At 46.9% G+C, this 27,348-nt stretch overlaps 1 protein-coding gene and 1 pseudogene across 1 annotated transcript in view; one reads left to right on the plus strand and one right to left on the minus strand.

The window, feature by feature from the left end:
• The window catches only part of SF3B1 (splicing factor 3b subunit 1), a 418,418-nt gene that overhangs the window by 94,056 nt on the left and 297,014 nt on the right, over positions 1-27,348 (plus strand). The gene's annotated exons all lie outside the window — the stretch shown is intronic.
• LOC138645751 (uncharacterized) lies at positions 13,119-16,312 on the minus strand (annotated as a pseudogene).

A 27,348-nucleotide genomic window follows, 5' to 3' on the forward strand; every position in this document is an offset into this window, starting at 1 on the left:
GGGAGCCCCTGCTTGCAGCCTCCCCCCTCGTCTGGCCAAACATCCACGGTCCGGGTCCGGTCACCGTAGGTCCGGCCGGCACTGTGAGGACGCGCGCGCTGCAGCGGCCGGCTTAATAGCCTCTGGCGGCCGCATGGTGGTGAGAGCGGCGCGTCTAACCCGGAAGTCGCGGGAGCACTTCCGGGTTGGTCCGGGGAGGCAGGAGAATGGGCGGCAAGTTTAAAAATGCAGCGCTAGCGTCGGGCCGGTGTGTGTGAAATGGCTTCACCGGCCGACGAAGCGCACCTGCCCGCAGTGCAACAGCGCTCTCCCAGCAGGGAGAGAAGCACGAGGAGCAGCACAAAGAGTGGTGGCCGACCTCCAGAGAAGAGTTCTACCACCAAACGAATTCCGCCTCCAGAACCGGTACCTGTCAGCTTCACTGGGTGAGTTTTTGAAAGAGTCTCTTCCTATATGCTGATATATGTTCCTCCTGTATCCTTCCTCTAGACTAAGAAAAGGACACACAAATCTAAGCATAAAGAGTGTGCTTTATGTACGCAGCCCCTCCCGGATGATTATGCCAAAAAACTGTGTGCAGAGTGTATCATGCAAACTCTATGGCAGGAAAATATCATGACTCCCTCAGATGTCAGAGCTATTATCCGAGAAGAGATGCAGGGTTTGGCGCAGACAAGTAGCGCCAGTACCCGTCAGCCTAGCAGGTCCCGGTCTCCGGTTAGTTCGGAGTCAGAGGGTGTATGTATTTCTTCAGACGAAGAGGGATCTCAGCCGAGCTCATCCGAGACTGAAGGGGGACTTTGTCTTCCCAACAGTAATGTGGACAATTTAATAAAATCTGTCAGGAGCACGATGGGGTGCCCAGATGGGAAAGAAAAGAAATCAGCACAGGACATAATGTTTGCGGGGTTAGGACAGAAGAAACGTAGGTCCTTCCCCGTCATACAAACCATCAAAGATATTGTCAAAAAGGAGTGGGACAAGCAGAATAGAGGGTTTTTACCATCATCCTCTAAAAGGCGCTATCCCTTCAGCGATGAAGACCTAAACACCTGGTCAAAGGTGCCAAAAGTTGATGCTGCGGTAGCCTCCACAACCAAACAGTCGGTCCTACCAGTGGAGGATTCAGGGGTCCTAACAGACCCGCTGGACCGTAAAGCAGAAGCTTTACTAAAGAGGTCATGGGAAGTCAATACGGGGGCGTTCAGGCCCGCCATATCTAGTACCTGTACTGCAAGATCTCTACTAGTATGGACGGAGCAATTGGAGGAACAGATTAGAGGCAAAACTTCGAGGGAATCTATCCTGCTGAAATTGCCTCAAATTAAAGAAGCAGTAGCATTCCTAGCTGATGCCTCAGTGGACTCGCTACGTCTTGCAGCCAGGTCAGCCGGCCTAGTCAACACAGCCCGGCGTGCACTCTGGCTAAAGAATTGGAAGGGGGACGCACAAGCTAAAGCAAAACTTTGTGCGATTCCCTGTCAGGGTGAGTTCCTTTTTGGGAAGACGCTGGATGAACTCCTGAATAAAGCAGGTGAAAGGAAGAAAGGCTTCCCTAACCAGTATCTTCCATCCTACAGGAGAGCCTTCAGGAGACGCCCCTTTACTAGGAACAAGCCGCTTGAACAAAGAGAGCGATGGGAGTCGAAGGACCCAAAGCAAAAAGGTGCCTTTTTTAGCGGGTCCCATAATCCGAGACGTAAATACCGCTAACCAGGAAGTAGGCGGCAGATTAAAATTTTTTCTTCCCCAATGGGAACAGATAACATCCAGCCAGTGGATTCTGGACATTGTGCAATACGGCCTTAAATTAGAATTTGATCGAATCCCTTGGGATTCCTTCATAATAACATCTCCAAAAGGTCAGGACCAACAGAGGGCTCTAGAAATAGAGATCCTATCTCTTCTATCTAAGAAAGTCCTGATTGAAGTTCCCCAGGATCAAAAAGGGAAAGGGTTCTACTCCCCTTTATTCCTGATTAATAAACCAGATGGTTCATTTAGAACCATCATAAATCTTAAAAAATTAAATTCTTTCCTGCGTAATCATACCTTCAAAATGGAATCCATTAGTTCTACCATAAAACTCTTATTCCCTAGGTGTGTCATGGCCGGAATAGACTTAAAGGACGCCTATTACCATCTTCCCATACATGCCGAACATCAGCAGTACCTAAGGGTAGCAGTCACCCTGGAGGGAAAGGTTCGTCACTTTCAATATGTTGCAATGCCATTTGGGCTTTCTATGGCTCCCCGCGTCTTCACTAAGGTGATACTAGAAGTGATGGCTCATCTACGCCAACGAGATACCTTGATAATACCCTACCTAGATGACTTTCTAGTGGTAGGAAGCTCTGCACTTCAATGTAAAACTCGTTTATCTAATACGATCTCGTCCCTACAGGAGTTAGGTTGGATCGTCAACTTCGAAAAATCTCGGCTGAATCCAGAAACCGTTCAGACATTTCTAGGAATCCAGCTAGACTCCGTAAGTCAGAAATGCTTTCTTCCTCAGTCAAAGAGGTTGACTATACAATCAAAGGTATCAGACGCAATACGCAAACCCTACATGACACTAAGAAAGGCCATGTCCTTACTGGGGTCATTATCATCATGTATCCCTGCTGTACCTTGGGCACAATTCCATACCCGTCAATTGCAGTACGAAGTATTGTCGGCTCAGGGGAAAGACGGTTATCTAGAAAGTAGAATAACTCTTTCCAGTAATGTCTTAGAATCGCTATCCTGGTGGCTAGACATGGACCACCTATCACGGGGTGTGCCATGGATAATAGACCCGTCTAAAATAATTACCACCGACGCCAGCCCTATTGGGTGGGGAGCACATATGGAAGACAATCTGGCCCAAAATACTTGGGATCAGACAGAATTAATATGTTCCTCCAACTGGAAGGAGTTAAAAGCAATAGAATGTGCCTTATATCATTTTCTTCCGCAGATTCATGGAACAAATGTAAGAATTTACTCAGACAATTCCACCGCAGTGGCATACTTGAACCGTCAGGGTGGTACAAAGTCAGGAAGTCTGATGACCATAGCTGCAAACATCTTTCAGCTGGCAGAGGCTCATCTAACATCCTTAACAGCCCTGCACATCAAAGGTGTAGAGAACATCAGGGCAGACTACCTCAGCAGAAACGAGTTGCGTCAAGGAGAATGGACCTTAAACAAATCCATATTCAGAAGGATAACAGAAGCATGGGGGATACCACAAATCGACCTATTTGCCACAAGAGACAACCGGCAAGTACAAAGGTTCGCTTCCCTGAACACCAGGGATCACCCAGATATGTTGGACTCTCTCCACCATCCTTGGCGGTTCAGACTGGCATATGCCTTTCCTCCAATGTCTCTGATTCCTCTAGTGATCAGAAAGATCAGGAGGGAACAGGCAAGAGTAATCCTCATTGCACCATTCTGGCCGAAAAGACCATGGTTCTCTTGTCTCCAGACCATGTGCCTATGCGATCCTTGGATCCTCCCATCAGACAAGGAGCTGCTGTACCAAGGCCCCTTTTTCCACCCGCAAGTGAAAGGTCTTCACTTGACGGCGTGGAATTTGAGAGGCAACTATTAAGTTCCAGAGGGTTCTCAACAGAACTAGTAAACACCCTCTTATTGAGCAGGAAAAGATCTACCACCCTAATATATAGTAGGGTATGGAATAAATTTTTAGACTTCTACACGGTACCGTTCACTAAGCAAGTTCCACTCACACCTATCCTAGAGTTCTTGCAAAAAGGCCGAGAGTTAGGACTATCTGTAAATACCTTAAGAGTTCAGGTCTCGGCATTAGGAGCCCTATATGGATGCAATATAGCAGCTAATAGGTGGATCTCCAGATTCATAAAATCTTGTGAACGTAGTAAACCGGTCCATATTCCCCGTCTACCTCCGTGGGATTTAAATCTAGTATTAGAGGCCTTAACAAGCTCTCCATTTGAACCATTAGATTCAATACCTTTAAAAATCCTAACATATAAAGTAGCCTTACTAGTAGCCCTAACCTCAGCTAGACGGGTTAGTGACATCCAGGCCCTATCAGTAGACCCACCTTTCTTACTGATATTTCATGATCGGATAGTCCTGAAACCAGACCCCTCATACCTCCCTAAGGTAGCGTCCACCTACCACAGGTCACAAGAAATATTTCTCCCTTCCTTTTTTGATTCACCTGTAACTCCAGAACATCATAAGTTCCACACCTTAGATGTCAGAAGAGCCATCCTGACTTATATAGAAAGGTGTCAGACATGGAGGGAGAGTAGGGCTCTGTTTATCTCCTTTCAGGGCCACAAGAAAGGACATGGGGTCACGAGAGCTACCATATCTCGGTAGATCAGAGAGGCTATCTGCTTGGCCTATACGTCAAAAGGCGAGATTCCTCCAGTGGGTATAAAAGCGCACTCAACACGAGCCATGGCTTCCTCCTGGGCGGAACAAGCAGATGTACCGATCCATTTAATATGTAAGGCTGCAACTTGGTCTACACCTTCTACCTTCTACAACCATTATAGACTTGATCTGTCCACGTCTTCTGATCTGACCTTTGGTAGAGCTGTTCTTAATACAGTAATCCCACCCAAATAATGACTCTCTGAAAATCTCTCATGTGGGGTGCTGTCGTGGCGAAGGGTAAAAAGCCGGATTACGTACCGGTAATGCTCTTTTAATGAGTCCACGACAGCACCCATGTATTACCCTCCCTAAATTGTGCACAGCTCTTTCCTTTAAGGTCACAAATAATGGTTGTATAGAAATTTATGTGACTGAATAAGAATGAATACTAACACTTTTGCGGTTCCCCTTTTTATACTCTGTAACTAAACTGAGGAGGAGAGGGGACCGCCTCCTTTTATTCTGTAGGTTTCCTGTTCCTATGGGCGGATCCCTCTCTCTCATGTGGGGTGCTGTCGTGGACTCATTAAAAGAGCATTACCGGTACGTAATCCGGCTTTTCTCCCTTCTACTAACCTTACTCTACCCAACATCGAAATTACCCTGGAGGGTTCAACCTTAACTCCCACACAGCATGCCCCGCTGTCTTGGGGTCATATTCGACACCGTACTTTCCTTTACTCCCTATATCCGATCACTCGCTCCTGTCACCTGCATCTTAAAAACATCTCCAGAATCCGACCTTTTCTCACCTTTGAAACTGCTAAGACTCTCACTGTTGCTCTTATTCATTCTCGTCTGGACTACTGCAACTCTTTTCTGATCGGTCTCCCTCTTTCCAAACTTTCTCCTCTCCAATCCATCTTGAATGCGGCAGCCAGGGTCATATTTCTGTCCAGCCGCTTCACCGATGCCTCCATCTTGTGCCAGTAATTACACTGGCTACCCATTCCCTACAGGTTCCAGTATAAACTCATCTCTCACCCACAAAGCTCTCCACAGTTCTGCACCGCCTTATATCTCCTCTCTCATCTCCGTCTATCGCCCTACACGTGCCCTCCGTTCTACAAATGACATAAGACTAACATCGCCGTAATCCGAACCTCGCACCTCCGTCTCCAAGACTTCTCTCATGCTGCGCCAGCTCTCTGGAATGCACTTCCCCAGACGATCAGACTGATACCTAGCCCCGACCTATTCAAGCGCGCTTTAAAAACCCATCTCTTCAAACAAGCCTACCACATCAACTACTCAGTAAACTAACTTTGTCCTGTTCCCTCCTTCCAAATATTATCTGCATGTGAATCTGCACCCTACTATTCATCTTTCTCCACACCCTCCATGCACACGATAACTGCACTTGATACTTGACTGTTGCACTTAAACACACGGGCTGATGACCGGATCATGCAGCGTTATATAAAAATCCCTATTTATTATAATTGCCAGACCTGAAATAACAAGCACTTTTCTCCTATTGTGTCCTCCCATTTCCTTGTAGGTTGTAAGCTTGCGAGCAGAGACCTCACACCTAATGTCACTGTTTAACCCCTTTCTGCCATTAGACGTACTATTCTGTCCATGTGGGGTGGGCCTTAATTCCCAAGGACGTAATAGTACGTCATAGGCGATCGGCCGCGCTCACGGGGGGAGCGCGGCCGGGTGCCAGCCGCTTATCGCAGCTGACATCCGGCACTATGTGCCAGGAGCGGTCACGGACCGCCCCGACACATTAACCCCCGGCACACCGCAATCAAACATGATCGCGATGTGCCGGCGGTGCAGGGAAGCATCGCGCAGGGAGGGGTGTTGTGAATTCTGTTGTCGGGCTCCCTCCTGTGGTCATGAATGGTACTTCGGCTGGTTCTCTCCATGGACTTCCTCTGGTGGGTGTTTCTGAGTTTCACAGGTGACTAGGTTAATTCGTTAGCTGCTGCTCTATTTAACTCCACTTAGATCTTTGCTCTATGCCACCTGTCAATGTTCCAGTATTGGTCTAGTTCACTCCTGGATCGTTCTTGTGACCTGTCTTCCCAGCAGAAGCTAAGTTCCAGCTTGTATTTCTTTGGATTGCTATTTTTCTGTCCAGCTTGCTATTTAATTTGTTGTCTTGCTTGCTGGAAGCTCTGGGACGCAGAGGGAGCGCCTCCGCACCGTGAGTCGGTGCGGAGGGTCTTTTTGCGCCCTCTGCGTGGTCTTTTTGTAGGTTTTTGTGCTGACCGCAAAGTAACCTTTCCTATCCTCGGTCTGTTCAGTAAGTCGGGCCTCACTTTGCTAAATCTATTTCATCTCTGTGTTTGTATTTTCATCTTTACTCACAGTCATTATATGTGGGGGGCTGCCTTTTCCTTTGGGGAATTTCTCTGAGGCAAGGTAGGCTTTATTTTTCTATCTTTAGGGCTAGCTAGTTTCTTAGGCTGTGCCGAGTTGCATAGGGAGCGTTAGGCGCAATCCACGGCTATTTCTAGTGTGTTTGATAGGTTTAGGGATTGCGGTCAGCAGAGTTCCCACGTCCCAGAGCTCGTCCTTATTATCAGTAACTATCAGGTCATTCCGTGTGCTCTTAACCACCAGGTCCATTATTGTCCTGACCACCAGGTCATAACAGAGGGGGCTCCCTGCGGGCTTCCCTGAGACCCCCGCAGCAACGCGATGTGATCGCGTTGCTGCGAGGGTCTCTTACCTCCCTCCCTGCAGAAAGTCCCGGATCCAAGATGGCCACGGATCCGGGTCCTGCAGGGAGGGAGGTGGCTTATCAAGTGCCTGCTCAGGGCAGGCACTTGGTAACGCTGCAGCGCTCTTTGACAGATCGGTGATCTATCAGAGTGCTGTGCAAACTGGCAGATCACCAATCTTTATTGTCCGAACCCCCCCCCCCGGGACAAAGTAAAAAAGTTTTAAAATTTTTTTACAAGTGTGTAAAAAAAAATCCTGAATAATGAAAAAAATATATATATTATTCCCATAAATACATTTCTTCACCTAAATAAAAAAAACAGTAAAAGTACACATATTTAGTATCGCTGCGTCCGTAACGACCCGACCTATAAAACTGTCCCACTAGTTAACCCCTTCAGTAAACACCGTAAGAAAAAAAAAAGAGGCAAAAAACAAAGCTTTATTACCATACCGCCGAACAAAAAGTAGAATAACACGCGATCAAAAAGACGGATATAAATAACCATGGTACCGCTGAAAGCGTCATCTTGTCCCACAAAAGACAAGCCGCCATACAGCAACATCAGCAAAAAATAAAAAAGTTATAGTCCTCAGAATAAAGCGATGCAAAAATAATTATTTTTTCTATAAAATAGTTTTTAACGTATAAAAGCGCCAAAACATTAAAAAAATGATATAAATGAGGTGTCGCTGTAATCGTACTGACCCGAAGAAAAAAAAACTGCTTTATCAATTTTACCAAACGCGGAACGGTATAAACGCCTCCCCCAAAAGAAATTCATGAATAGCTGGTTTTTGGTCATTCTGCCTCACAAAAATTGGAATAAAAAGCGATCAAAAAATCTCACGTGCCCGAAAATGTTACCAATAAAAACGTCAACTCGTCCCGCAAAAAACAAGACCTCACATGACTCTGTGGACCCAAATATGGAAAAATTATAGCTCTCAAAATGTGGTAACGCAAAAAATATTTTTTGCAATAAAATGCGTCTTTCAGTGTGTGACTGCTGCCAATCATAAAAATCTGCTAAAAAACCCGCTATAAAAGTAAATCAAACCCCCCTTCATCACCCCCTTAGTTAGGGAAAAATAAAAATTTTTTAAAAATGTATTTATTTCCATTTTCCCATTAGGGTTAGGGCTAGGGTTAAGGCTACAGTTAGGGTTAAGGCTACAGTTAGGGTTAAGGCTACAGTTAGGGTTAAGGCTACAGTTAGGGTTAAGGCTACAGTTAGGGTTAAGGCTACAGTTAGGGTTAAGGCTACAGTTAGGGTTAAGGCTACAGTTAGGGTTAAGGCTACAGTTAGGGTTAAGGCTACAGTTAGGGTTAAGGCTACAGTTAGGGTTAAGGCTACAGTTAGGGTTAAGGCTACAGTTAGGGTTAAGGCTACAGTTAGGGTTAAGGCTACAGTTAGGGTTAAGGCTACAGTTAGGGTTAAGGCTACAGTTAGGGTTAAGGCTACAGTTAGGGTTAAGGCTACAGTTAGGGTTAAGGCTACAGTTAGGGTTAAGGCTACAGTTAGGGTTGGGGTTAAAGTTAGGGTTAGGGTTTGGATTACATTTGCGGTTGGGATTAGGGTTAGGGGTGTGTCTGGGTTAGGGGTGTGGTTAGGGTTACCGTTGGAATTAGGGTTAGGGGTGTGTTTGGATTAGGGTTTCAGTTATAATTGGGGGTTTCCACTGTTTAGGCGCATCAGGGGCTCTCCAAACGCGACATGACGTCCGATCCCAATTCCAGCCATTTCTGCGTTGAAAAAGTAAAACAGTGCTCCTTCCCTTCCGAGCTCTCCCGTGTGCCCAAACAGGAGTTTACCCCAACATATGGGGTATCAGCGTACTCAGGACAAATTGGACAACAACTTTTGGGGTCCAATTTGTCCTGTTACCCTTGGGAAAATACAAAACTGGCGGCTAAATAATAATTTTTGTAGGAAAAAAAAGATTTCTTATTTTCATGGCTCTGCGTTATAAACTGTAGTGAAACACTTGGGGGTTCAAAGTTCTCACAACACATCTAGATAAGTTCATGGGGGGGTCTAGTTTCCAATATGGGGTCACTTGTTGGGGGTTTCTACTGTTTAGGTACATTAGGGGCTCTGCAAACGCAATGTGATGCCTGCAGACCATTCCATCTAAGTCTGCATTCCAAATGGCGCTCCTTCCCTTCCGAGCCCTTCCATGCGCCCAAACAGTGGTTCCCCCCCACATATGGGGCATCAGCGCACTCAGGGCAAATTGCACAACAACTTTTGGGGTCCAATTTCTCCTGTTACCCTCGGGGAAAATACAAAACTGAAGGGTAAAAAATAATTTTTGTGGGAAAATTTTTTCTTTTTCTTTTACGGCTCTGCATTACAAACTTCTGTGAAGCTCTTGGTGGGTCAAAGTGCTCACCACACATCTAGATAAGTTCCTTAGGGGGTCCACTTTCCAAAATGGTGTCACTTGTGGGGGGTTTCAATGTTTAAGCACATCAGTGGCTCTTCAAACGCAACATGGCGTCCCATCTCAATTCCTGTCAATTTTGCATTGAAAGGTCAAACGGCGCTCCTTCCCTTCCGAGCTCTCCCATGCGCCCAAACAGTGGTTTACCCCCACATATGGGGTATCAGAGTATACTCAGGACAAATTGTGCAACAACTTTTTGGTTCCAATTTTTTCTCTTACCATTGGGAAAATAAAAAATTGGGGGCGAAAAGATAATTTTTGTGAAAAAAAATGATTTTTTATTTTTACGGTTCTGCATTATAAACTTCTGTGAAGCACTTGGTGGGTCAAAGTGCTCACCACACCTCTAGATAAGTTCCTTAGGGTGTCTACTTTCCAAAATGGTGTCACTTGTGGGGGGTTTCAATGTTTAGGCACATCAGTGGCTCTCCAAACGTTGGTTATGTTGGTTCCAAAATTGTGCTGATGTAAAGTAGACATGTGGGAAATGTTACTTAAGTATTTTGTGTGACATATCTCTGTGATTTAATTGCATACAAATTCAAAGTTGGAAAATTGCGAAATTTTCAAAATTTTCGCCATATTTCCGTTTTTTTCACAAACAAACGCAGGTAATATCAAAGAAATTTTACCACTATCATGAAGTACAATATGTTACGAGAAAACAATGTCAGAATCACCGGGATCCATTGAAGCGTTCCAGAGTTATAACCTCATAAAGGGACATTGGTCAGAATTGTAAAAATTGGCCCGGTCCATAACGTGCAAAGCACCCTTGGGGGTAAAGGGGTTAAATTGTCTTAACTTGTACTGAATTTATTGTCTGTACATGTCCCCGCTTAATTGTAAAGTGCTGTTGAATATGTTGGCGCTATATAAATAAAAATTATTATTATTATTTATAACAGAGCCCACGCAGTATGTAACACAGCCCCCGTAGTATATAGCAATGTGGGCACTATATGCGTGGTTAAAAAAATACTTAAAATAAAAAAAATAAACACATACTCTCCTTCCGAAGGCCCCTTGAAGTCCTGGCGCCTGTGTGCGGTGCACGCGGCAGCTTCTGGTCCCAGGGTTGGTATGAGCGCAGGACCTGTGATGACGTAGCGGTCACATGATCGTAACGTCATGGCAGGTCCTTCTTGCATAGCATCCTTGGCACCGGAACCTGCCGCTTGCACTGCCGAGGACAGCGCGCGACGTCGGTAGGTGAGAATAACTTTTTTTTTTTATTCATTCTTATTTGTAACATTAGATCTTTTTACTATCGATTCTGAATACGCAGCATCAATAGTAAAAAGTTGGTCACGCAGGGTGAACAGCAGCGTTAATGGAGTGCGTTACACCGCAGTCCGTTAACGCTGGCATTAACCCTGTGTGAGCGCTCAGCGCTGACTGCAGGGCAATAAAGCAGCGGCCATTTCGCTGCCAGACTATGGCCGTCGCTGATTGGTCGTGGGCGTTTTGCCACGACCAATCAGCGACTTGGATTTCTATCACAGACAGAGGCCGCGATCAATGAATATCTGACAGACAGAAAGACGAATTTCCTTCAGCGCTCCTGGGACTGATTTTTGTTTGACACACATTAAGACGGAAGTGACCCATAGACAATTGTGTATGTATATGTGTGTGTGTGTGTATATATATATATATATATATATATATATATATATATATATATATATATATATAAAAAGAAAAAGCAGCACCAAATAAAGTCCACTTTTATTTATTATTAGGTGCTGCTTTTTCTTTTTTCTTGTATTGTTTGAGGCCATCTGGATTGCTGGCTGGAAGAGCTTTGCACCGTGACTAAAGGTATTCTCTGGATGCTGTTCCAATTTCTATTTATATATATATATATATATATATATATATATATATATATATATATATATATATATATATATATATATATATATATATATATATATATATATATATATATATATATATATATATCTCACGCCATTTGGGCAATAAATCACTTTTTTTTTTTTTCTGTAAGTTTGCTGTGCGGTTCCTCCCAAGACACCCCCCCCCCCCCCCCCCCCCCCCCGCCCTTTTTTATTTATTTTTTTTGCCTCTTTTTTTTTTTTTTTTTTTTTATTGCTACTATTGCAAGGAGCCTTCTGACATTGCTGGCTGGGGATGCATGCATTTTGTTAAGGTACTGTGTTTGATGCTGTTCCAATTTTTTGTTATGTACATCCCTTACATATTTGATTTTATAGAGCCCTTTTTTTTATTACATACCGTCCTGTCTTGTTAGCTGTATAATGCAATGATGGCTGATGGAACATGGGAAAGCTTCTTTTCTAAAGGAGGAGCTAATGGACTGGTAGTCTGGTCACGGCTCCTCCATCAGTAGTCATTTTATTTCTAACAAGAGGGGACTATGTAATAAAAGAAGGCGCTGTGAATAACAAAAATATCAAGAATACACTATGTAAGAGACAGCACTGTACATAACAGCAGAGGAAGCTATATAATAAAGGAGGACATCATATAAAACTAGAGGATGGTACAGTACATAATAAGGGACGGTGTTATACATAACAAAAGAGGAAACTATGTAAGTAAGGATGGTTTTATACATAAGTGACTACACTAAAGGACTGCTAAACGTAAGTGAGTACACTATATACTAAGGTGACTGTGCTGTACATAAGCGAGTGCGCTTTATACTGAGGGACAGTGTTAAACCTAATCGATCCCCCTTTTCCTAAATCCATTATAAATCCCCCTTCCGCCCATCCCAATCCCCCTTCCTCTCATCCCACTCCCCTACACCCCCATTGTGCTCCTCCCCCGAATCCCATTATTGCCCTTCCCCATCCCCTTGATTGCCCTCTTCACCACCTCCATCATTGCTTTCTCCCCACCACCCCATTATTGCCCATTCCACCACCTTCATCATTGTCCTTTCCACTGCTACCATCCACCTCCACAGTCCCATCGCCCACTCTTCTAAAAACTCCACTTCTGCACCACGTCCTCACCATTCACATTAACAGTTCCATCAAACACCAGATCACATACATAGCCTGCAGCTCTTGTGTTGGCAAAGTTAGGAGTGGAACAATCAGAGGAGAAGTATAATAGAAACACGATCCCAAGTCCGCATTTATCACCGCTCCTGGTTTTGGCTTACAAATATTAATGTATAATACTGACCACATACTGAACGTATGAACTTGGCCTTAGGATAGGTGTGTCACGGATCCCATCTCTGTGGTGTCACTTATTCGTCACGTGCCTGCTCTCATATTTGACTTGGGGTTGTGCCTGCAAGGGTTAATCTATCTCCCCCTCTCAGTCCAGCATTCAACCTCTGTCCTATGCTGTAATGGGAGCATAAATGACACACTGACCCAGGCCACACACACCCGCTCATACGCACTGCCACCACTCATCGAATACACGGGCGATGAGTCCCGGACTAATAATAATACTAATAAAAATATGTCTATCACTCATAAGGCCCACACACCTTTAGGTTATGGATTCTTTTAGAACATTCAAGGTTCAACTTGTTAAAGATTTATACTTTAATAGCAAAAAGTTCAATGCTTACAGTAAGAAAAAGGTATAAAAATATGATAAAAAGACATACAACTTATGCAAAACGGTGTCAAAATAAACAGAAGAAAACTTACAGAAATCATCCAACTGGTAGTTTGCTTTCTGCTCCCTGAGGGGGGTGAATGGGTTGGTGGAACACATCAGCTTCTCAGGCTGCCCTCACATATGAACACAATTCTCTGTCTGCAGCCTAAATTTATAACTTTGGTCTGAGGTCAGGTTTCTAGACCTCCTCGTAGGCCCTTAGTCTGGCATTACGGTCATACCAGACCTTCTGGTTGATTTGGGCCTGGGTCACGTTCTCATGGGCCTGGCTGCTCAGTTTTTGCATTCTCTCTCTGAGCCGCAGTACATATTCGACCACTGAGACTCCAGTAGTTCTGGGGTCGTCCTCCCAACAGTCCTTAATCAAATCTAGTGGCCCCCCGACCCTCCTCCCATAAACTAGTTCAAAGGGGGAGAATCCAGTAGACGCCTGGGGTACCTCTCTGTAGGCAAACAGCAGATGGGGAGGTACCGCTCCCTGTCTCTCCCTTCAGTCTCCACCAGCATTTTGAGCATTTGCTTTAATGTTCCATTAAAACGCTCGCAGAGTCCGTTGGTTTGGGGATGATAGGCGCTGTCCACAAAATGCTGTACTTGTATTCTTTCACAGAGGCTTTCCATCAGATCAGACATGAACTGGATTCCCTGATAGGTCAACATTTCCCTGGGGAAACCCACACGAGAGATCAGTCACTAAAGCATCCGCCACTTTGTCTGCTCGGATGGAGGATAGTGCCACAGCTTCCGGGTATCGTGTAGCATAGTCCACCACTGTGAGGATGTACTTTTTGTCAGAGCTGCTAGGGATTGCAAGTGGCCCTATGATATCCACAGCCACTCGCTGGAAAGGTTCATCGATCACAGGCAGTGGTATCAATGGAACTTTCTGTATATTCCCAGACTTTCCAACTCTCTGACAAACTACGCACGATCGGCAGTAATTGGCACTATCTGTTCCCATCTTGGGCCAATAGAAGTTGTCAGGCAAGCTTTAGTCTTTTGTATTCCAAGGTGTCCGGCCAAAGGAATTTCATGGGCAATTCTCAATTCTAATTGTTCCCTAAATGGATAAGGGACGATCAGCCGCCGTTCATAGTCCCAAGATTCTGTAGTATCCGTGGGGACTGTCTCTGTATACAGTCTGCCCTGGTCCCAGTATACTCTCTCTTTGCCAGAAGCAGCAGGGGGCTGGTCTGCAAGACATCTGAGCTCCTCCAGACTGACATCTGTCTGCAGGGCCTCCTGGAAGCTCTGACTGTCAGCCTGCAGGCCCTGGCCTAGTGTGACTGCCAGGCCCTGGTCGGAAGCTGAGTTTTCAGTGTCTTGTTATCGAGGACCTTGGTGGGTCTGCCATGTATGGAGACTCCGGGACTGCAGTATGGGCCTCCTGTCCTGGCAGTTCTGTCTTGAGACTCATCCTCTAATCTCTGGGCCTGAGTCTGAGCCGCAGCCTGACTCCGGGTCACAGCTGCCACATAATTGCAGTCCTGTGCATTGGGACATTCTCCCTCCTCGCACGGGATCTCAGGTGGGTCTCTTTCTTCCACCTTCTCTGCATCATTTACTTGCAAGGGAGGAGCATAGTGAGACACCATCCTACCCAGGTCCGTGCCTAGCAACACATTGGTTGGAATAGCCTCTGATACTCCCACTTCTTTTCCCTGCTCCCCAGTCCAGGTACACACGGGCCATGGGCACGGCAGGGCTGACCCCTCCAATCCCGGTTATAGACAGTCTTTCCTGGTATGATATCGGCAGGGGTTATCATGGCTGGACGCACCGGGGTCACCTCTGCCCCAGTGTCTCTGAGACCAATGGTGACTTTATTGCCAACAGTGACAGATTGACAGTTCTCATTTGCCCTCGCATCAGAGCCAGCTACAAAGAGGACAGACGGTGGGGACACAGTCGGCTTTGTGGTGGTAGTTGAGTGTTTCTCCCTATCAGGGCAGACAGCGCTAACATGTCTCACTTTGTTGCAGGAGAATCACCGGCGTGCATCGCATAGAGAATGTCTATTTCCCGGGGCCCAATAGAAGGTGGGCTTGGACAGCACTGGTGATCGGCAGGCAGAGGGAGAAGGGTCCCCGTTTGGCTTACCTCTCCTCCAGCTGAATCCCGATGGCTTCCGCACCTCAGGCATCCTGTTAGCCACATAGCAGTCTGCAATCCTTGCAGCCTGATCCGCAGTTTGTGGCTCATGATCACACACAAATTGTCGTACATCCGTGGGGCACATGTGAAGAAATTGATCCTTGACCATAAGATCCGTTAAGTCCTCAAAACTGTTAAAAGAAAGTCCACTAATCCATTGGTGGAACGTGGTCCTCAAGGTGCTCACAACATCCGCATAGCTGTCAGTTGATCCACGTTGTAGGTTCCGGAACTTTCTACGATACACTTCTGGTGTCAGGTTGTATTACCTGATCACTTCTAATGTCAGGTTGTATTTCCTGATCAGGGCCTCTTTTATGGCCTCATAGTTCGCATCTAGCTCTAGTGGGAGGCCAGCAAAAACTTCCAGGGCTTTGCCTCTCAACCCTGGGGTTAGATACTGTGCCCACTGCTCACGGGGTAGATGGTACTGCCTGCAGGTTTTTTCAAATCCCCGCTGGAAAGTATACAAGTCTGTATCCTTCTCCATCACAGGGAAGTTTTCTAGACGTGGTCTCCTTGGATTTGTATCCTGGGAGGGGGTTTTCTGAGGACTGATACCCTGCTCTATTTGAGCCATCTGAAGCTGGAACACTCTGTCCTCCCGGCGTTCTGCAGCCTCTCTCTCAGCCCGGTCACAGTGTTCTGCAGCAGCCTGTCGGTACTGTAGAATCAGCTGCATGCGCAGATTGGGATCACTTGTTCCCAGGCGTTGTAAGTCCATTTGCAAAGTACAGTCCATAGGCTCCTCAGCACTGGCATTGCTGACATTTCCATCAGGCATCTCCGGTGCAAGAGCTGGCATTGCTTTGTCTCTCTGAGGTGGGCTCTCTTCTTGCCCAGATGTTCCAGCACTTTGATCTATGTCCAGGGCACGTATCAGCAGCTCCCTGGATCTGTCGGCTGTCTCTATTCCACTCTGCTCACAGAGGCCGGTCAGAGCTTCTTTGCTCTGTTTCTTGTACTGGGCTTCCATATCGATGAACAGCCTTTGCCAAATAAAAGAAAAGCGGGGATTGGAAACTGTTTGCAAGTATGTAAGTAAGCACTGAGTTGAACCTTAAAGAACTAATGCACTCGTCGCAAGGATACCAATTCTTTAGTACAGGGAATAATTGCTTAAACCATGCACTAATGCTCTAATAAAAAATAATTATATCCCACCGCTCGCCACCAATTGTCACGGAACCCTTCTCCGTGGTGTCACTTATTTGTCACGTGCCTGCTCTCACACGTGACTTGGGGTTGTGCCTGCAAGGGTTAATCTATCTCCCCACTCTCAGTCCAGCATTCAACCTCTGTCCTATGCTGTAATGGGAGCATAAATAACACACCGACCCAGGCCACACACCCGCTCATACGCGCTGCCACCACTCATCGAATACACGGGTGATGAGTCCCGGACTAATAATAATACTAATAAAAATGTCTATCACTCATAAGGCTCACACACCTTTAGGCTATGGATTCTTTTAGAACATTCAAGGTTCAACTTGTTAAAGATTTATACTTTAATAGCAAAAAGTTCAATGCTTACAATAAGAAAAAGGTATAAAAATATGATAATAAAAAGACATACAACTTATGCAAAACAGTGTCAAACAGGAGAAAACTTACAGAAATCATCTAACTGGTAGTTTGCTTTCTGCTCCCTGAGGGGGGTGAATGGGTTGGTGGAACACATCAGCTTCTCAGGCTGCCCTCACATATTAACACAATTCTCTGTCTGCAGCCTAAATTTATAACTTTGGTCTGAGGTCAGGTTTCTAGACCGGCCCCTCAGGCCAATATCCTAACTGCTGCCTGTTTGATTGGGCCACGGCCGCGCCCCCAATGAATATATTATTTTCTCTTGTGGAAGGGTTCTCAAGGATAGATTACCTCAGGCAATTTAGCATCTCTACTCAAAGACCTCAGCAGTGCCAAGTGTTCCTTTGTTCTTGGCCTTAGCCAGACCTCCTGGTGGGATATGGAGACAGAATTTCTACTAGTCCCAAGGAAGTACCTATCAACACCTAGGTGTGACTTGCCTTAAGGACAGATGTTACATTATCACTAGTCACACATATAACCCTAGACATATGTCCACACACACACACACACACACACACACACACACACACACACACACACACACACACACACACACACACACACACGTGTGTATGTATATATATATATATATATATATATATATACACACATAGATTATATATATATATATATATATATAATCATTTTTCACCACAAGGTGTGGTGAAATATGTTTATATATATTATATATGTCTCTATATGTGTGTAGGGACATCTGTCTAGGGTTATCTGTGACCTAGTTATAATGTAGCATCTGTCCTGAAGGCAAATCGCACCTAGGTGTTAATAGGTACTTCCTTGGGATGAGTAAGACCTCTGTCTCCAGATCTCACCAGGAGGCGTAGCTTAGAGCCAAGAACAAAGGAACACTTGACACCTCTGAGTGCTTGGAGGGGAGATGCTAATTGCGGGTTGAGGGTTAGCTATTCCTGGGAACCGTCTCACAAGTCTCCAAAGGAAGATAATATATATTCATTAGTAGCGCGGCCGTGGCCCAATCAAACAGGCAGCAGTTATGATATTGGCCTGAGGGGCTGGTCTAGAAACCTGACCTCAGACCAAAGTTATAAATTTAGGCTGCAGACAGAGAATTGTGTTCACATGTGAGGGCAGCCTGAGAAACTGATGTGTTCCACAATTCCATTCACCCCCCCTCAGGGAGCAGAAAGCAGACTACCAGTTAGATGATTTCTGTAAGTTTATCCTGTTTATTTTGACATTGTTTGCATAAGTTGTATGTCTTTTTATTATCATATTTTTATACCTTTTCCTTATTGTAAGCATTGAACCTTTTGCTATTAAAGTATAAACTTAAATAAGTTGAACCTTTGAATGTTCTAAAGAATCCATAGCCTAGAGGTGTGCGAGCCTTATGAGTGATAAACATATTTTTATTAGTTATTTCTGGGACTCATCGCCCGTGTATTCAATGCAGGAAATCATGCAGGAAAATGGCCGCCGCGATCTCCATCTGCGCAGCGCGGCATCCCGCGGCCATTTTCCTGAAGCCCCGGGAAGCCGAGAAGTACCATCTGCGCACGCGCGGCCTCACAAAGATGGCCGCGCCCACCGATGAACCGCGGAATAGCGCAGATCGCGCTCTTTTCCTTCACCTGCGCACTGGATTCGCCTGTTGGGCATGTGCACACCACTACGCCACCAACGGAGATCTGGGGGAGAAACAGCGCTGTCACCACGCTCATATGACCAGACCAGAGTGAGTGACTGCCCAAAACGGCGACTTTACAAAGGTATTTCGGCAGCATAGGTGGGGAATAAAGGCTCCAAAAATACACTAATTTAAAGCACAGCTCTGCCCCCTATTTAGCGCTATTTTTATCTCATCTTGAAAAAACAGGGTGACAGGTTATTATTATTATTATTTATTGTTATAGCGCCATTTGTTCCATGGCGCTTTACATGTGAGGAGGGGTATACATAATGAAAACAAGTACAATAATCTTAAACAATACAAGTCATAACTGGTACAGGAGGAGAGAGGACCCTGCCCGCGAAGGCTCACAATCTATAAGGGATGGGTGAGGATACAGTAGGTGAGGATAGAGCTGGTCATGCAGCGGTTTGGTCGATCGGTGGTAACTGCAGGTTGTAGGCTTGTCTGAAGAGGTGGGTCTTCAGGTTCTTTTTGAAGATTTCGATGGTAGGCGAGAGTCTGATGTGTTGTGGTAGAGGGTTCCAGAGTAGGGGTGATACGCGAGAGAAATCTTGTATACGATTGTGGGAAGAGGAGATAAGAGGGGAGTAGAGTAGGAGATCTTGTGAGGATCGGAGGTTGCGGGTAGGTAAGTACCGGGAGACGAGGTCACAAATGTATGGAGGAGACAGGTTGTGGATGGCTTTGTACGTCATGGTTAGGGTTTTGTGGTGGAGTCTCTGGGCAATGGGGAGCCAGTGAAGGGATTGACAGAGGGGAGAGGCCGGGGAATAGCGTGGGGACAGGTGGATTAGTCGGGCAGCAGAGTTTAGAATAGATTGGAGGGGTGCGAGAGTGTTAGAGGGGAGGCCACAGAGCAGGAGGTTGCAGTAATCAAGGCGAGAGATGATGAGGGCATGGACCAGGGTTTTTGCAGATTCATGGTTGAGGAATGAACGGATTTGTGAAATATTTTTGAGTTAAAGTCGGCAGGAAGTGGAAAGGGCTTGGATATGTGGTTTGAAGGAGAGATCAGCGTCAAGGATTACCCCGAGGCAGCGAGCTTGTGGGACTGGGGAGAGTGGGCAGCCATTTACTGTAATGGATAGGTTCGTTGGGGGGGTCGCGTGAGATGGGGGAAATATGATGAATTCTGTTTTGTCCATGTTAAGTTTCAGAAATCTAGCGGAGAAGAAGGATGAAATAGTGGACAGACATTGAGGGATTCTGGTTAGAAGGGAGGCGATATCTGGTCCAGAGATGTAGATCTGTGTGTCGTCAGCATAGAGGTGATACTGAAAGCCATGAGATTCTATGAGCTGTCCCAGGCCAAAGGTGTAAATGGAGAAGAGCAAGGGCCCAAGGACTGAACCTTGTGGGACTCCGACAGATAGGGGGCGAGGTGAGGAGGTGGTGTGTGAGTGGGAGACGCTGAATGTCCGGTCTGTTAGGTATGATGAGATCCAGGATAGGGCCAAGTCTGCGATGCCAAGGGATGAGAGGGTTTGTAATAATAGGGAATGGTCCACTGTGTCAAAGGCAGCCGACAGGTCGAGGAGGAGGAGGACAGAGTAGTGTCGCTTGCTCTTGGCGGTTAAGAGGTCATTGGTGACTTTAGTTAGGGCAGTTTCGGTGGAATGGTGTGACCGGAAGCCTGATTGTAGGTGGTCGAAGAGGGAGCAAGAAGAGAGATGGGAGGACAGTTCAAGGTAGACGTGTCGTTCCAGTAGTTTTGAGGCATAGGGGAGAAGTGATATAGGGCGATAGCTAGATACAGAGGATGGGTCAAGAGAGGGCTTTTTGAGGATAGGTGTGATGGAGGCATGTTTAAAGCTTGAGGGGAAAACACCAGTTGTTAGTGATAGGTTGAAGAAATGGGTTAGGGTTGGGATGAAGATTGTGGTGAGGTTTGGGATGAGGTGGGATGGGAGTGGGTCAAGTGCACAGGTGGTGAGATGTGATCTTGAGAGTAGAGTGGAGAGTTGATCTTCTGTAATGGTGGAGAAGTTGGTTTTGGAGGTGGAGGGCTGGGAAATCGGGAGGGAGAGCTCTGGGGGTTCCCTTTAAGCAATTATTCTCTGTACTAAAGAATTGGTATCCTTGCGAGGAGTGCACCAGTTCTTCAAGGTTCAACTCAGTGCTTTCTTAGACATACTTGCAAACAGTTTCCCCTTCCCTGTTTTTCTTTTCTATCTTTTATTTGGCAAAGGTTGTTCATCGATATGGCAGCGCAGTACAAGAGGCAGAGCAAGGAAGCTTTGACCGAACTCTGTGAGCAGAGAGGAATAGAGACAGACGACAGATCCAAGGAACTGCTGATACGCGCCTTGGTCAAGCAGGACATCGAGCAAAGTGCTGGAACATCTGGGCAAGGAGAGAGCCCACCTCAGAGAGACCCAGCAATGCCAGCTCTTGCACCGGAGATGCCTGATGGAAATGTCAGCATGCCAGTGCTGAGGAGCCTATGGACTGTACTTTGCGAATAATAATAATAATAATCTTTATTTTTATATAGCGCTAACATATTCCGCAGCGCTTTACAGTTTGCACACATTATCATCACTGTCCCCGATGGGGCTCACAATATAAGTTCCCTATCTGTATGTCTTTGGACTTAGAACGGCTGGGAACAAGTAGAATCCGCTGTATGCACAGATTGGGATCACAGTACCGACAGGCTGTTGCTGCAGAACGCCGTGAGGAGAGAGCTTTCCAGCTTCAGATGGCTCAGCTAGAGCGGGGTATCAGTCCTCAGATAACCCCCTCCCAGGACATAAATCCAAGGAGGCCACGTCTTGAGAACTTCCCTGTCATGGAGAAGGATGCGGACTTAGATACTTTCCTGCAGGGATTTGAAAAAACCTGCAGGCAGTATCATCTACCCCGTGAGCAGTGGTCGCAGTATCTAACCCCAGGGTTGAGAGGCAAAGCCCTGGAAGTTTTTGCTGGCCTCCCACCCAAGCTAGATGTGAACTATGAGGCCATAAAAGAGGCCCTGATCAGGAAATACAACCTGACACCAGAAGTGTATCGTAGAAAGTTCTGGAACCTACAACTTGGATCAACGGACAGCTATGCAGATGTTGTGAGGACCACGTTCCACCAATGGATTAGTGGACTTTCTTTTAACAGTTTTGAGGACTTAACGGATCTTATGGTCAAGGATCAATTTCTTCACATGTGCCCCCACGGATGTACGACAATTTGTGTGTGATCGGGAGCCACAAACTGCGGATCAGGCTGCAAGGATTGCGGACTGCTATGTGGCTAAACAGGATGCCTGAGGTGCAGAAGCCATAGGGATTCAGCTGGAGGGGAGGTAAGCCAAACGGGGACCCTTCCCCCTCTGCCGGCCGATCACCAGTGCTGTCCAAGCCCACCCCATGGGGCCCCGGGAAATAGACATTCTCTAGGCGATGCACGCCGCTGCTTCTCCTGCAACAAAGTGGGACATGTTAGCGCTGTCTGCCCTGATGGGGAGAAACACCCAACTACCACCACAAAGCCGACTGTGTCCCCACCGTCTGTCCTCTTTGTAGCCGGCTCTGATGCGAGGGCAAATGAGAACTGTCAATCTGTCACTGTTGGCAATAAAGTCACCATTGGTCTCAGAAACACTGGGGCAGAGGTGACCCTGGTGCGTCCAGCCATGATAACCCCTGCCGATATCATACCAGGAAAGACTGTCTATAACCGGGATTGGAGGGGTCAGCCCTGCCGTGCCCATAGCCCATGTGTTCCTGGACTGGGGAGCAGGGAAAGGACAGAAGTGGGAGTATCAGAGGCTATTCCCACCAATGTGTTGCTAAGCACGGACCTGGGGAGGATGGTGTCCCACTATGTTCCTCCCTTGCAAGTAAATGATGCAGAGAAGGTGGAAGAAAGAGACCCACCTGAGATCCCGTGCGAGGAGGGAAAATGTCCCAATGCAGAGGACTGTAATTATGTGGCAGCTGTGACCCGGAGTCAGGCTGCGGCTCAGACTCAGGCCAAGAGATTAGAGGATGAGTCTCAAACAGAACTGCCAGAACAGGAGGCCCATACTGTGGTCCCGGAGCCTCCATACTTGGCACACCCACCAAGGTCCCTGATAAGACACTGAAAACTCAGCTTGAGACCAGGGCCTGGCAGTCACACTAGGCCAGGGCCTGCAGGCTGACAGAGCTTCCAGGAGGCCCTGCAGACAGATGTCAGTCTGGAGGAGCTCAGATGTCTTGCAGACCAGCCCCCTGCTGCTTCTGGCAAAGAGAGAGTATACTGGGACCAGGGCAGACTGTATACAGAGACTATCCCCATGGATACTACAGAATCTTGGGACTATGAACGGTGGCTGATCGTCCCTTAACCATTTAGGGAACAATTATTGAGAGTTGCCCATGAAATTCCTTTGGCCGGACACCTTGGAATACAAAAGACTAAAGCTTGCCTGACAACTTCTATTGGCCCAAGATGGGGACAGATATTGCAAACTACTGCCGATCGTGCGTAGTTTGTCAGAGAGTTGGAAAGTCTCGGAATATACAGAGAGCTCCATTGATACCACTGCCTGTAATCGATGAACCTTTCCAGCGAGTGGCTGTGGATATCATAGGGCCACTTGCAATCCCTAGCAGCTCTGGCAAAAAGAACATCCTCACAGTGGTGGACTATGCTACACGATACCCGGAAGCTGTGGCACTATCCTCCATCCGAGCAGACAAAGTGGCGGATGCTTTACTGACTGTGTTCTCTCGTTTGGGTTTCCCCAGGGAAATGTTGACCGATCAGGGAACCCAGTTCATGTCTGATCTGATGGAAAGCCTCTGTGAAAGAATACAAGTGCAGCATTTTGTGGCCAGCGCCTATCATCCCCAAACTAACGGACTCTGCGAGCGTTTTAATGGAACATTAAAGCAAATGCTCAAAATGCAGGTGGAGACTGAAGGGAGAGACAGGGAGCGGTACCTCCCCCATCTGTTTGCCTACAGAGAGGTACCCCAGGTGTCTCCTGGATTCTCCCCCTTTGAACTGGTTTATGGGAGGAGGGTCAGGGGGCCACTTGATTTGATTAACCCCTTTCCGACCAATGACTCCACGTAGGCGTCATGAAAGTTGGTGCCAATCCGACCCATGACGCCTATCTGGCGTCATGGAAAGATCGCGTCCCTGCAGATCGGGTGAAAGGGTTAACTCCCATTTCACCCGATCTGCAGGGACAGGGGGAGTGGTAGTTCTGCCCAGGGGGGATGGCTTCACCCCCCCCGTGGCTACGATCGCTCTGATTGGCTGTTGAAAGTGAAACTGCCAATCAGAGCGATTTGTAATATTTCACCTATTAAAACTGGTGAAATATTACAATCCAGCCATGGCCGATGCTGCAATATCATCGGCCATGGCTGGAAACACTGATGTGCCCCCACCCCACCGATTGCCCCCACCCCCCCCAAGCCACCGATCTGCCCCGTACACTGCTCAGGCTCCCCTCCGTCCTGTGCTCCGCTCCCCCGTGCTCTTGTCCGCTCCCCCCGTGCTCCAATCCCACCCCGTGCTCCGATCCACCCCCCATGCTCCGATCCACACCCCCCCGTGCTCCGATCCACCCCCCCACCCCCCCGCGTTCCGATCCACCCCCCATGCTCCCCCTCCCAACCCAATCATGCTTACCGATCCTCCTGGGGTCCGTCCGTCTTCTCCATGGGCGCTTCCATCTTCCGAAATGGCGGGCGCATGCGCAGTGCGCCCGCCGAATCTGCCGGCCGGCAGATTCGTTCCAAAGTGCATTTTGATCACTGAGAGGTTATATCACAGTGATCAAAATAAAAAAAATAGTAAATGACCTCCCCACTTTGTCACCCCCATAGGTAGGGACAAGAATAAAATATAGAATTTTTTTTTTCCACTAAGGTTAGAATAGGGTTAGACTAGGGTCACATTGCGTTAGTGCAACCCGTTTAGCGCTAGCGGGTTGCGCTAACGCAATGTTTTTACTGTGGCCGCGTCCCGGGGTCGCGGTAACGTCCCCGCTCTCGCAGATCCCCCATCTGCGAGAGCGGGGAACGGACCGCGGGCGCGCCTCGGACGCTGCAAGCAGCATCCGCGGCGCGCCAGGAAACATCGGCGCGTCACTAGCGCGTGCCGAACATGGCACGCGCTAGTGCTGCGCGTTCCCATTGCCGTCAATGGGCGCGCTATTGCACGGCGTTAATTTCGCCGTGAAACGCTGTCCGTTAAGCTCGTTCCCATAACGCAATGGGAACCCAGCCTTAGGGTTTCGGTATGTGCACACGTATTCTGGTCCTCTGCGGATTTTTCTGCTGCGGATTTGATAAATCCGCAGTGCTAAACCGCTGCGGATTTATGGCGGATTTACCGCGTTTTTTCTGCGCATTTCACTGCGGTTTTACAACTGCGATTTTCTATTGGAGCAGTTGTAAAACCGCTGCGGAATCCGCAGAAAGAAGTGACATGCTGCGGAATGTAAACGGCTGCGTTTCCGTGCAGTTTTTCTGCAGCATGTGTACAGCGATTTTTGTTTCCCATAGGTTTACATTGAACTGTAAACTCATGGGAAACTGCAGCGTGTGCACATACCTTTAGAATTAGGCTATGTGCACACGGTGCGGATTTGGCTGCGGATCTGCAGCGGATTGGCCGCTGCGGATTCGCAGCAGTGTTCCATCAGGTTTACAGTACCATGTAAACCTATGGAAAACCAAATCCGCTGTGCCCATGGTGCTGAAAATACCGTGCGGAAACGCTGCGTTGTATATTCCGCAGCATGTCAATTCTTTGTGTGGATTCCGCAGCGTTTTACACCTGTTCCTCAATAGGAATCCGCAGCTGAAATCCGCACAAAAAATACTGGAAATCCGCAGAAAATCCGCAGGTAAAACGCAGTGCCTTTTACCCGCGGATTTTTCAAAAATGATGCTGAAAAATCTCACACGAATCCGCAACGTGGGCACATAGCCTTAGGGTTAGGGTTGGAATTAGGGTTGTGGTTAGGGTTGTGATTAGGGTTATGGCTACAGTTGGGATTAGGGTTAGAGGTGTGGGGGGGTTAGTGTTGGAGGTAGAATTGAGGGGTTTCCACTGTTTAGGCACATCAGGGGTCTCCAAACGCAACATGGCGCCACCATTGATTCCAGCCAATCTTGTATTCAAAAAGTCAAATGGTGCTCCCTCACTTCCGAGCCCCGACGTGTGCCCAAACAGTGGTTTACCCCCACATATGGGGTACCAGCATACTCAGGACAAACTGCGCAACAATTACTGGGGTCCAATGTCTCCTGTTATCCTTGTGAAAATAAAAAACTGCTTCCTAAAACATCATTTTTGAGGAAAGAAAAATGATTTTTTATTTTCACGGCTCTGCGTTGTAAACGTCTGTGAAGCACTTGGGGGTTCAAAGTGCTCACCACATATCTAGATAAGTTCCTTGGGGGGGTCTAGTTTCTAAAATGGGGTCACTTGTAAGGGGTTTCTACTGTTTGGGCACACCAGGGGCTCTGCAAACGCAACGTGACGCCTGCAGACCATTCCATCAAAGTCTGCATTTCAAAACGTCACTACTTCCCTTCTGAGCCCCGATGTGTGCCCAAACAGTGCTTTACCCCCACACATGGGGTATCAGCGTACTCAGGAGAAACTGGAAAACAACTTTTGGGGTCAAATTTCTCCTGTAACCCTTGGGAAAATAAAAAAGTCTGGGCTAAATAATTATTTTTGAGGAAAGAAAACGTATTTATTATTTTCACGGCTCTGCATTATAAACTTCTATGAAGCACTTGGGGGTTGAAAGTGCTCACCACACATCTAGATAAGTTCCTTTCGGGGTCTAGTTTCCAAAATTGGGTCACTTTTGGGGGGCTTCTACTGTTTAGCCACATCAGGGGCTCTGCAAACGCAACGTGACGCCCGCAGAGCATTCCATCAAAGTCTGCATTTCAAAACATCACTACTTCAATTCCGAGCCCCGGCATGTGCCCAAACAGTAGTTTACCCCCACATATGGGGTATCTGCGTACTCAGGAGAAACTGGACAACAACTTTTGGGGTCAAATTTCTCCTGTTACACTTGGGAAAATAAAAAATTGCAGGCTAAAAGATCATTTTTGAAAAAATATATATATATTTTTTTTCATGGCTCTGCGTTATAAACTTCTGTGAAGCACTTGGGGGTTCAAAGTCCTCACCACACATCTAGATTAGTTCCTTTGGGGGTCTAGTTTCCAAAATGGGGTCATTTGTGGGGGATCTCCAATGTTTAGGCACTCGGGCTCTCCAAACGTGACATGGTGTCCGCTAATGATTGGAGCTAATTTTCCATTTAAAAAGCCAAATGGCGTACCTTCCCTTCCGAGCCCTGCCGTGCGCCCAAACAGTGGTTTACCACCACATTTGGGGTACCAGCATACTCAGGACAAACTGCGCAACAATTACTGGGGTCCAATTTCTCCTGTTACCCTTGTGAAAATAAAAAAATGCTTGCTAAAACATAATTTTTGAGGAAAGAAAAATGATTTTTTATTTTCACGGCTCTGCGTTATAAACTTCTGTGAAGCACCTGGGGGTTTAAAGTGCTCAGTATGCATCTAGATTAGTTCCTTGGGAAGTCTAGTTTCCAAAATGGGGTCACTTGTGGGGGAGCGCCAATGTTTAGGCACACGGGCTCTCCAAACGCGACATGGTGTCCGCTAACGATGGAGATAATTTTTCATTCAAAAAGTTAAATGGCGCTCCTTCCCTTCCGAGCCTTACCATGTGCCCAAACAGTGGTTTACCCC

The sequence above is a fragment of the Ranitomeya imitator genome, chromosome 7 (assembly GCF_032444005.1).
Source record: "Ranitomeya imitator isolate aRanImi1 chromosome 7, aRanImi1.pri, whole genome shotgun sequence".
NCBI lineage: Eukaryota > Metazoa > Chordata > Amphibia > Anura > Dendrobatidae > Ranitomeya > Ranitomeya imitator.